Source organism: Rattus norvegicus, chromosome 3 (assembly GCF_036323735.1).
Source record: "Rattus norvegicus strain BN/NHsdMcwi chromosome 3, GRCr8, whole genome shotgun sequence".
Lineage (NCBI taxonomy): Eukaryota > Metazoa > Chordata > Mammalia > Rodentia > Muridae > Rattus > Rattus norvegicus.
Window position 1 is genome coordinate 113168695 of NC_086021.1, and position 12781 is coordinate 113181475.

Below are 12781 nucleotides of genomic sequence, written 5' to 3' on the forward strand. Positions count from 1 at the left end.
CTTCCTTCTCTCCCTCCTCCCTCCTCTCTCTCCCTCCTCCCTCCTTCCCTTCTTCATTCTTCTTTGTGATTGAATTAATTTGCTCCCAATCTTCCTGACCCAAGGATTATAAACATGGGCCTTGGTGTTGGCCTCTACAATACTTGTACTGACTGTATTTGATCTCTAAAACTCCTAATCACTATTGCTGTTGGAAACACACACACACACACACACACACACACACACACACACACACACACACGCACACAAGCACATGTACACACACGCACCACTTTGAGATCCACAGTGCTGAAACAATAGCAATGACACTGACAGAGTGTGGCAGTCCTCTTGCCAGACAATGTGCAAAAGTGACCATTTCATTTAAACCCCAGAAGTATTTCTGTGTGGAGCAAAAGCAACAGTCTATAAGTTCCATTTTTTAGTTTGCAGACATGAAGGAGATGAGCCAGAAGTGAATCTTTGGAACAGAAGGCTATATTTATTCTAAGGTAAGGACTCGATAAAAGCCACGACTTTTATTCCTAAGAAAAGATGTTCTTAGATTAGTGTAAAACAAACTGTTTGAGAAAGAGAATCTGTATCAGCACAAATGATATTGCTCTCTGCTTTGAAATTGAAATCTTAGTTTAATTTAATTCAATGGTTGCCCTGGAGTTTTTCCTTTCCTTTTCTTTTATTGGATATCTTCTTTATTTACATTTCAAATGTTATTCCCTTTCCTGTGTTCCCCTCCAGAAATCCCCTATCCCATCCCCCACACCCTGCCTTCATGAGAGTGCTTCCCCACTTACCCACCCAATCCTTTCCACTTCCCCCCTACACTGGGCCTTCACAGGACCAAGGGCCTCTCCTCCCATTGATGCCCGACTAGGCCCATCCTGTGCTCCATATGGGCTGGAGCCATGGGTTGCTCCATGCGTACTCTGGTTGGTGCTTTTGTCCCTGGGAGCTCTAATTTTAGAACACAAATTTTCAAAGTGAAAATTAATTTTTCATAATTTATTGATGTCTTACTTCACAGTTTGCATCTTTAAATTTTAAAATAATATTAGTTCACTACCTGCTTGCTTTTGGTTAAGGGACGCACTGTTGTCTTTAGTGGTAGAGTTTTACCCTCAAGTACTGGTGGGCAACCAAATGCATTGGTGAGAACCTGTGCTGTTTTGAGGGTCCCTTGGCAACCCCTGACCAGAAAGTTGAAGGGAAATGTACCCCACACCTGTGGCTGGGCTTTTTGATGTTCTAAGCAAACACATCTTTTTGATGTGGGAGCATCATAGCCCTGTAGGGGAGAATTCTAATTAAACTACTTAACAATTAACAATATGTTTTTGGGGCTGGAAAAATGGCTCCGCAGTTAAGAGCATTGCAGAGGACCCTGGTTCGCTCCCCCAGCATCCACGTGACAGCCAGCTGGAACTCCAGGTCCAGGTAGAGCTTCTGCACTACATGAACACCAGCACCCTCGTGCACACAGCATCATAAACACGCACACGTGCAAGCATGCATGCACCCACACATGCATGCACACGCAAACACACACACAGATAATTAAAAATGAAATTAAAGAATACTTTTCTGGGATGTTTCCATATGTCTTTCTAAAAACATCCTTAATATGTGTTTTCCTAACTGCTGAGGATGCTGAGAACACCTCTTAGTCATGGTTCCTTACCTTCCATGGCAATAGATGTGGAGCGGGACCAACTTTCTCATCCACCTTTGTCTTTTTCCCCCTGCAGTACATGTGCTTGTCGTTTTGTATGAAGCATCTCCCACAAAGGCTCATGTGTCAAGGGCTTTATTCCCAAGTCGATAAACCATTCTGACTAGAGGAGAGCATCCTGGCTCTGATCAGTCCACTGATGTATAAAATCAAACCAACTAATAGGCAGTCGTGGAATCTGTGAAGAGTGGGGCCAGGGCTGGGTACATGAGTTTTCTCTTGCAAGGTAAATATCGTACCATGCTGGCCTTTCCCCCATTCCAACCATGCTCCTCTCTGCCAGTCGAGAAGTGAACAACTCTGTTCTGCTATGCCCTTCCGCCATGGTTTCTGTCTCACCACAGGTCCAGAGATGTGGAGCCAAACGACCGCGAACTGAAACCCTGAGCCCAGACTCTTTCCCCAGATGGTTTCCAACCTAAGCCCTGTGATGAAAGTCTTTCCAACACATGCTGCGGTGCCTTCCTGCCTGCACAGGGTGCTGCTTCCGGCCTCATGGCGTCTTTATCCCCACAGGAACATAACGCTAGAAGCCGATGACGCAGGCTTTCCTATCTAAAAATAAGTTACTGTTAAGTAAGTTTACATTCTAAACTTCATTCCCAAGTACTATCGCTGAGTTTTCTATAATTTTTTAAGAAATTCCCAAAGGAAAACTATTTTTTAATGAAGGATTTGAGCCTTTGAAACATTTGAAATTTCAGCTAGTTCCACATTTAGTTATATCCAAGTTATTTCCATCTATTTAAGGATGTACTGGAGGATAATTTGGTAATTATTTGCAGCTGGATCATAAACTGTGTTCATGCCATTTTTTTTAAAGGAGGGGACTGCTGCTATAGGATATTACAAACATATCTTGGCTCCAGTGGTTATTAGCTGTGTGGCCTTAGGCAAATCACTTAACCTTTCTGAGCTTCGCATTCTTCATCTGCTAAGTGGAGATATTATGAGTGTGAGCATTTGGCACAGATCCTGGCCTACAACAGTTAATTGATAATGTGCTGCTAATAATGATAATAATAGCAGATGAATTTAAATACATCTATTGCATTTTGCTAGGTTGTTTTTACTTGGATAACTGTTTTCTTTTTTCTTTTGATGTCAACCATTTCTTTACTCATTTGCAAAAGGTAATGAAATCACATTTCAACGATATTTGACCAACTACAGCTAAATTAAATATTTAAACTTGAAAACACACAGAGAAGAAAATAACAGGGAAGCATTTAACCCAGTGCAGTACTGAGTAGGCAGACTCAGAAGCACAGAGATGAAAACAGAATCTGTATAAGAAAAGATGGCCTTCAAGCATGTGAAAATGAAAAACTTCTAAGCTAATAACAGCGTAAGCAAGAGTAAGTAAGGAGGCTGGGTATGACGGCTCAGGCCTTCAACACAAAACTCAGGAGGCAGAGACAGGTGGAGCTCTGTAAGTTCAAGGCCAGCCTAGGCTACATGGAGAGTTTCGGGTTAGCCAGGGCTACATACAGAGACCCTAGCTCAACAAAACAAAAGTAAACAGTAAATAAGGAGATGTAGAAAATCTTAGTGGCATCGGCATCGGAGAGTGAGATAATACCTTAATATATAGTAAGTCTAACTTAGCAACAGAAAAGTTTTAAACCCTTCAATAGAGAAAAAGGAAAGGTCATGAAAATAAAACACACAAGAGAAGAAAATTAAAAAAAAAGCCAAATAAAGCATCCAGTCTCATTAAAGAGTCGAATGTCAGGCAGTGTGGTAGGACAGTCTTCCCATTAAAGCAACAGTAAACCTGGCAATTGCCAGTCTGATTAAGGTACTGGGGCACACACATGCTCCCTTCTGATTAGTGTTAGTTTTCTTATCTCCAAAGAACAGAAACTTCAAACAACATATATTAATTGCTTCGTGGCTTTATGGACTGGGAATATAAAGTTTCCTCCCTGATAATTTTTATCATCGTCATCGTCATCGTCATTGTCATCATCATCGTCATTGTCATCGTCATTGTCATAGTCACCACCACCACCACCACCACCACCACCACCATCTCATACACATAAGTATATTGCCTGCTTGTATATCTCTGCATATCAGGCATGCCCAGTGTCTGTGGAAGCCCAAAGAATCTGTGGAAACTGGAGTTAAGATGGTCGTGAGCTACCTTGTGGGTGCTGAAGATCAAACCTTTATTCACTGAGCCATCTCTCGAGAGACTAGGCCAATATTTCAAGTAAGAGCTTCAGACATCCGTGGCTGAATCGAGACTGGAAAGTTGGCACCTGAACGTGGTCATAACACTGCCGCCACCAGAGGTGCTAGTCCGTCCCTGGGTGGCCTCCCCACACAGCACTGATCGCGACATGAGCGATCGGAACAAGAGAAGAAGCAGCAAGGGGAAAATAGAAGCCTTGGTGTCACATAAGGTCATCTGTCACCTCTGCCGAACTCTTTAGGTTCTGTAGACCTACACTGGCAAACAAGGGAGGGTCTATGAAAAGATCTGAATACAAATGGAATGTTCTTTCTGAGAGTCTGTTTGGCAACACTATCAAAGTTCCTTTTTCAAAAGCCCCGCATTTCTTCAATGTCCACTTCTACCTGCTCACCCTGAAGTGGTAGGTACACTCACGCACCTCGGGAAGTGTTTGTTTGTTAGCCTTGCTTAGACTGGTGGGGATCAAGTGTCCAACGGGCTGTATAACCATGGTATGGAGTGTTCTCATAAGGAGTGCTGAGCTGTTACATCACAAATCTGCAGGGTAATTCATGATGAGAGATGAAATTGCTAATGGCCCTGTCTGTCCACGCTTACTTACCCAGCCACCGTCACCTGATTTGGCTTCGAGGAATAAAACCGGGCTCAGATTGGAGGGCCACAGCAAGACTGAGGCTGTGACAATTTCCCTGAGAGCAATTGGACTGTGCATGCCTTTATCAGAAACAGAGTGTAGTGCGATTGCCAGGATTAATGCTTTTGTAGTTGCCAGGATACAATGAAGTTTGCAAGCCATACAAGGCACACAAGATTAATGTCTAAGAGCAGTTGTCCTGCTGCGGTTCATGCCTCCTTGACTACCAAGGGCACATACAAAGAAACACAAAGCTGCCTGAGTGTTTCAGGGCCTGAGGGAGTCCATCGGTCTCTCAGGAAAGTGAAGACCCCAGGAGCCCCAGGAGCCACAGACTCTAAACTGAAAAACCCACGATTTTCAGCTAAGCCAGGCCGACTCCATGGTTTTCTGCATGGCATGAGTTGGAAAATATGAGGTAAGAAAGCAATATCACTTGGGTTTGTTTACGTTATGCCAAGTATATGGATATACCTGTTTTGCTTTGTCCCTCATATTGAAAATTGTGATATTTCCCTGTAGAACCAATATAGAAAATCTTTTCCTTGCTAACCATGCTCTCTTTAGCTGAAGTGACATGACCATGTGTAAGACAGCAAAAGCCTACATAAGAGAAAAAGCAATATAGTACAATAGGTGTGATATAAGTCTCAAGGTAAAATGAAAAAAAAATTTAAATCTTAAGCTTTCTTATCTATGCTTTGGGTGGAGATCCAAGAGTTTTTCTAGCATTGAGAGCATGTGGACCAGAGAACATACTTAACTGTTTTTTTAAAACACTAAGTTGTGTAAGAGTAACATTTGTGTGTGACAAAGGTTACTATAAAAACACAATAACACATATGGTCTCTTCAAATTCTTCCTTATTCCCAGAGCTATTCATGTGCACATTTCTAGGAGTTATTATGCATATATCTTCCCATATTCTAGGGTTCTCATTTAAGTAATAAAATAGCATATGTTGTTCTTGAAGAAAAACCACTAGCAATCAGAACTAAATAAAACATAAATAAAATTGTGGTCAGAAGGCATATGGTGACACATGCTTACAATTTCAGCCCTTTGAAATGGAGACAAGATCCAGAATTTTAGGCTAGCCTCAGCAACATAACAGGAGTGAGTCTAACCTGGGTCACATGATACCCTGTCTCTTACAAACGAAAAGCAAAAGCACCTCTCAATCATCAAATATTATCATTGATATAATTTGTAATTAGAATAGATACAACATAGCACAGCTATGCATATGAGTTTATGGTCACAATTTTTCTGCTTGCTAACACAGTCTGACCATCTTTCTATGTTTACATCCATATCAATGATATGTTTGAAAATTTACTGGATATCCACATTTACACAGAAATGAGCAATGGTGCTACAGTAAATATGAAATGTGCTTGTGAATGTGTTTGTTAGCTCAGAGCAAATACACATTTAACGTTTTGATAGTCATTGGATAATCCAGCAGTTCTGCTCACCACACTTCTCACTTGCATAACTTTCTCATTTTTTCCCATATATTTGTCCTTCTTTTTCACTGGTTTAACCAGTGGGCTATCTCATGCCTCTAATATTCATTATTTTAACCAAAATGTAAATGATTAAGTTATTCAAAATCATTTTATGTCTGGGACAGTATAAGATACTCAGTGCCATTAGTGATTCCCTGAACTCCTCTGGGTGGTGGTTGTTGTTGTTAGATCTAGTTCCACACTTTACAAAATAAAATAAGAACCTTGTGTGATAACTGAGAGAGCACACCTTGCATCATACATAAGCATGTCCATTGCTTTCTGGATTAGTAAGTGTGCAGGGTGACACTGAACATGTCAGAGGCTTCGCTGCGACTCTCCCTTCATCTTTAATATGGGTACAATGACCGCAGCTCTTTCCAAAGCTCTTGCAGGGGTGGAGACATGGGCATATGGCTGCACCAGACAGTCCTTCTGTGCACTGAGATCTTGGAGGCATACTAGGAGGCAAGTTATCCTAGAGCTCAGGGAGAAGCAAGACAAACAAGCCAAATTAAAATGCTTAGATTAAAATGCCCTCCGTTAACTTAAAGCAACATAAAATGTGCAGGCGGAGAGGTGGGTAGATAGTGCATATGAAATAAAACGCACATCAACTGGAGGGCCACATTTCCTGAGTCTTGTTCTGTAGTCTACATAAAGTCTATCTGGACAGCATCACTCGTCCCTGATGGTGAGTGTGTGCATGCAGGCGCACTTGGCCAGTGGTGGTGTTCCAGATGAGCAGATGGCAGAGGATCCCGTGAGAATCAGCAGGGCACACCATGTGTGGCTGGTTCAATAGTACATTCTTACTGTGTACCCTGCAGGCTGTTTTATATCTCTATATCCATATATATATATATACATATATATGTATATATATATATTGCTGCTGTGGTTGTTAGTGAAAATAAAATCACAGCTCTTCACTTATCTGTGTTGTCATATTCTTTTCAGGCCGTGTTGATAGACGAATGTTCTTACAATGTGTATGATATGTGTAGACCGTCTCCACTTCACATGGCTGTTTCATCTGCACTCTGGATATTCTTGTCTGTTGTTGAGCAGAATTGAGTACTGCCAAGCCATACAGCAACTGAACATTTTTACATACATGCACACATGCTCACAGTCATGTTTGAAAAAAGAAATGAAAATTGTCATTATAATATGTGAGGGTTTTTTTGTATACCTGTGCAAGTGGTGCTCATGGTGAGTGTGTGTGTGTGTGTGTGTGTGTGTGTGTGTGTGTGTGTGTGTGTGTACACATCTACATGTGTGTGAAGGACAACATTTGATGTCAATCTTCAGGAGCTACCCACCTTGTTTTTGAGAATAAATATCTCACTGGCCTGCAGAATACTGAGAATCATAGGTTGGGCAGCCAGGAAGTCCCAGGGATCTGTCTATCACCAACCACCACCACAGTGCTGGGCTTACTAACATGTGCCACCATCCCTGGATTTTCTTTTTGTATGGATTCTGGGGATCACTTGGGTCCTCATGCTTGCAACTTTAGCAAAAGAGACATTCTCCTTAGTCCAAGATATTTCGATTGCTGCATTGAATAAAGATTATCTCCGTAGCTACAATATCTCCAAATAAACAAACAAACAAAATTAAACAACAACAAAACCCAAAATCGACCAAAGTGATTTAACCTGAAATACTACATTTATTAGCTAGACCACTTTGCTGCCAATTTATCTGTCTCAGTTGTAGCATATAAGGCTGGGACTGTTTTTGACTTTTTCTTTTTTTCCAGGTTTATCCCCAGTTTGCCCTGACTTACCTGGAGGAATTAACTGCTCAAGTGGATGTGAGCCAGACAGAGGACAACATTCCGCTTGGAGCCTGGACCACCACTCATCAAGAACAGTGTGTGGAAGAGGTCGGTGTGAGAGACAGAGGTAAGACAGAGACACACCTCAACCTCAAAATGAGTCTTGGAATGAGAAAGTGTTCTGGTTGCTGTTCTCAGGAGACAAACCCGAAATATCAGGACAATGCTGTTGATAGTTGAAGTTACATAATGCTACAATATTCTTTTTAAAAAATAAACTTACTTATTTCTACTTTGGGCATGAGTGTTTTGCCTTCATATTTACACACGGATTGTGTGTGTGCCTTGTGCCCGTTGAATCTAGAAGAAGGTCCTGGATCCCCTGGCACTGGAGTTATAAATAGCTATAATCCTACATGTGGGTGCTGGGAACCAAGCCCAGATTCCCTTCATGCTCTTACCTGCTGGGTCATCTCTCCAGCCCATACTCTACCATTCATAGGCACATTTAGATTTACAGATGGTGATAGCCTATCTTTCACATGAGGTTCCCTTCATTGGTTCTGATGGTATACAAGAGCCTGTGCTGTAGGGAAATTCAAAGAACAGAGAGCCTCTCAGTGTCCTCTCAGTGTTACATCTTGAATATACATTATAAACATTTCTATTCAGTGAAAATTAACCACATTGTTTCTATGTCTCATTATAAGGGTTTGCAGAAACACATTAGTTCTTTACTGAAGCAGCTGCCAGAGTCCTGAAACACTTATGTCCTGCCAGAAGGCTCTCCTGAGGGGACAGAGAGACTTTCAGTGCTGCTGCTGAGGAAACTGGAAGGGAAACATCCCAGGGCTCCTGCTCAGAGGTAGGACAGCAACAGAATAGAGCTTCGTTGCTCAATGACATTCGACAGTTCCCTTCAGTTTCATGTAAGACCAATTCTTGAAGATTGTTGAAATATGTCAAAATCCCCTTGGCTTCAATCACAGCACTTTCGGGGTTACATTTGATGAAGAGAGGTGACATTTATGTGTGTTTTGTTGATGATTGAGGAACGTAATCACTTATAATGGTACTTAGAGTAGATTACCATCTAGAATCTCACTAAAGCACACAGAAATAACATAATTAAGCAAAGGCGCGACTGAGCATGTGCAATTGTGAAAGTGTCTAGAGGTCCTTGAGAAGGGCATGCACAGAGGCAGTCCTGTTGGCTTTTCCAAGGGGAGTACATTGTGCTTGCATTTGAGAGTAATAGATGGTCTTCTGTAGCAACGCTTAACATAGTAACTGTCCCTGTGGCCAGAGGGAAGCAGCATCCTTGGTCTACTAACAATCCCAAATCATTCCTGGATGAAAGATAAAAGAAATATTTTTTCCTATCTTCCTCACTTAGCCTGCAACTGATGTTTGTTATAACTATTGCTTTACTGGTTGTGATGTTGACAATCACAAAATGATCTTATAAGCTGCAAATTAAGTCTATATTTGCTTGAAATCACCGATTCATGTGATCTTAAAGAAGTAACACCATTCTCACACGTACAAATTTAGTATGAAAGTGTTCCTGACTTTAATTCAGCAATTCAGATAGAAGTGTCATTTGTATTTGAAAGGAAAAGAAAAGTTGACAGTTTTTTTAAAAACCAGACGCTATTTTACACTATAGATCATATAACCCCATTTAAAGTGACACTGTCTTTAATTGATGAAGATCAGAAACAAATAGAAAATTTACTATTTTACTCTCTCACAGTGTGAGGGTTTCCTGGACAGCATCAAAGCTCAGGTTCCAGGACATTTCCTCCCTGATGCTTCGTTTTTAGGCACTCACAAGTCTCCCACTCTATGCTGCTGTATGGCACAAGTGCAGGCGACAGCCATATGGCCTGGCCACTCTCCACAGCATGCTTGGTGCTTCTCACACATCACTATGGTGAAAGTCCCTTGGGAACGGCCTTCAGTGTGTTCATCTGAAAGGGAAACTCAAGCAATACCAGAGCACTTAGGGATGTGTTGATACCACTCCCTGAAGCTACCATCAACTCGTCTTCCTAGGTTCACACAGCTGAATCTTCTAGCTTTTCTGACAGAGCACTTGGGTTTTATCATCCTGGGCTTAGTTCTGATCCTGGGCTCTAGAAGAACGGATTGCTTCTGCTCTCAGGTTCCCATCACCCCAACAGGATTTCTGTTCTCCTGTGAATCCCTACCCTATGGTAATTTACCCATTCTTTATGCTTTCTGCCCCTCTGGGCTGGAAGTATTTTCTCGGAAGGTCTAGGGCTACCACAGGTTCAAGACTGGCCACCCTTAGTCTGTTGCTATTTTGTATTCCCTGAGGCAATGAAACATTACAACTGAACATTGGAGAAAGGAGCGAGGTAATAGAAAAAATGACACCCACCCTTCTATGACACAAGGCATAGTGTGAGCTAATATACTGTATCCCAGAATTGTTAAATCAGATGAGGTAGTTTTAAGTGTCTAGGAAATGAGGAAGAACAGTTTTGAAAATGTTCTGAAAACAAGGAAAGTACAAAGGAATTTTAAACAAGCATTAAACCATTGTTCTTGCTCACCCATTGTCACAGTGGGGGTCTCCTGTGGTCAGTCAGGGCGGCTCAAATATTGAAGGAAATATTTCAGAAGTAACCAAGTCACAAATTTTATTGTATTATGGTGTTCTATTTATTGGTTGTTACTAATTTATAAATTAAATTTTAACATCGGTACTCTATGTATGTGGGTCAGTGTAGGAAAACATTTAGCTCTAAAGATATGGTTTTAATTGTGTGTGCGTGTGTGTGTGCGTGTGTGTGTGTGTGTGTGTGTGTGTGTGTGTGTGTTTATTAGTACAGTACCTGCAGAAACCAGAAGAGGGCAATGACTCCCTGGGAGCTGAAGCTAACAGGCAGTTGTGAATTGCCCAACATTGGTACTGGGAATTGAACTTGGGTCCTCTGGGAGAGCAGAAAAATCCGTTAGATGCTGAGCATCTTCCCAACCTCAGAATTTAATTCTATATACTTTTGGGAACACCTATATTTAGACTTGGAGTTTTGTCAATAACAATTGACTAGTAAATATGTCTAATTTTTTTCATAAGAAACCACCAAGGGCCCCACTCAGCTTACCACTGTTGTGCTTAAGGATTGAAGTACTTTCTGCCCCTCTCCTCTCATAGCTCACCTCGGCAGATACAGTTCCAGTTCATTTCTCTTTCTGTTCTGCATCTCGATCCTTTTGAATAAACAGCACAATCCTTACAGCAATCACATTCCTCGCATATTGGAAGGAACCATGGTGGGTAAAAATCAGAATGTGGTATAACATTTGGCATGTTGGTGACTTTGACTCCTTGAGCATCTTGTCAGGTTGTGTATATTTCAGATATGAGAATCAGTGTGTCCTGTTGTGGGATATATATATATATATATATATATATATATATATATATATATATATATATATATATACATGTTTTTCTCAGTGTTAAGTTAATTAAAGCAAAGCTTACTGTGGATAATACAGGAGTGACATAAAATTACCTCATTGCCAAAATTTGAAGTTGAAAAGAACTAAAAGATTAGAAGGAAAGCAGGAGCCATGACAGTCAACTAGGGGGAAAAAGGGAGATCTATCCATAGTGGCAGATACTATGTAAAATTAATACCAGTTCCATGGGGACATAAAAATAACAACTGAGGCATATCAACCTTATCAAGGGCTGACATGTGTTATCATTCAGTAACGTATACAACCAGTAAACCAGGTGAATTATCTCAAGTTTACTGAGAACCAGGGAAATCTAAATTTTTTGAATGAGGTTTCTCAGTAATTTAAGACAGGACAATCAGTGCCCAAACTCTGTTCTCAGCATGCACTGTGAGCAGCTTGACGCTCTTGTCATGGTGGTCATCCCGTATCTCATCCCTTCAGATAAGGTCATTATTTCAACAGGGTATCTTGAAATGGGGATGTTTAAATAAGGTAGAGTAATTCGGAATGGGACAAGTGAAAGGAGTAGTAAGATGCTTAGCTCTCCATGGAGACTCAGTAAGAGGCAGCATACATCTAAGGAACCAAATCCCCGACCTCCCAGTGCATTCAAGCACAGAGATCTGTAGTCTGGACGTCCTGATTTACAGAAGCCTAACTTGAATTAATTCACCTCAGTCCTTTCCTAGTAATGTGACTACAACTTGTCAGAGATAGTTCATGCTTTACTGACTCAGCCTTGTACATACAAATTTGGTAGCTGTTGTTTGTCGAATGCTTACCACGCAACCACTGCTTCTCTACAGATTTATGCCTATAGCATTAAGAGAGATTGATTTTCTTACTGATCTCAGAACTTGATGATGTAACTACTTTCTGAATCAATGAAGAGACAAAAACGAATTCCAAGTATCTACACAGGGTGCTGTTATGAGGTTAATAGAAAGGCAGGATTCAAACACAGACCTCTGTGGATCTCTAGATAGTCCCTTTCCTCACTACTTTTAATTATTTATTCAATACTAATATGAACACTTTTTAACAGTAGGCCAACTTATTGCCAATTTGTTTGGTCTATTCCTTTGAATTTTATTCTTAACCCCACCATCCCCAACACACCCCAAGAGTTCAATATAATCTAAAACAATAACCAAGAATGATGTCTTCCCACCTTCAGAACCATTTCAGTTAATTCATGTTTCCTGCAAACTTGCAGAAAGATGTTTGACTGTTGATCATTCTTTTCTGTTGTAACATGAAAAAAATAATTTTTTCTCGTTGAATAAAAGAATCAATCCTCTTATGCTATGAAGTCTTGATGCTAGTTTGTAGAGGATGTATTTCCTTGTTTGCTCTGGTGACTGACACCTTAGCAAAATATTTTTTTGTACGCACATTTGATTCCAAGTTTAAT

The 12781-nt window shown here is 40.8% G+C and overlaps 1 pseudogene across 1 annotated transcript in view; it reads left to right on the forward strand.

Moving 5' to 3' along the window:
- The window catches only part of Dcdc1-ps1 (doublecortin domain containing 1, pseudogene 1), a 410625-nt pseudogene that overhangs the window by 227902 nt on the left and 169942 nt on the right, over positions 1-12781 (forward strand). Inside the window, exons 17-20 of the transcript NR_175340.2 lie at positions 436-494; positions 4814-4987; positions 7849-7993; positions 8577-8731. The product of NR_175340.2 is annotated as a doublecortin domain containing 1, pseudogene 1 (transcript). The remainder of the gene's footprint in view (positions 1-435; positions 495-4813; positions 4988-7848; positions 7994-8576; positions 8732-12781) is intronic.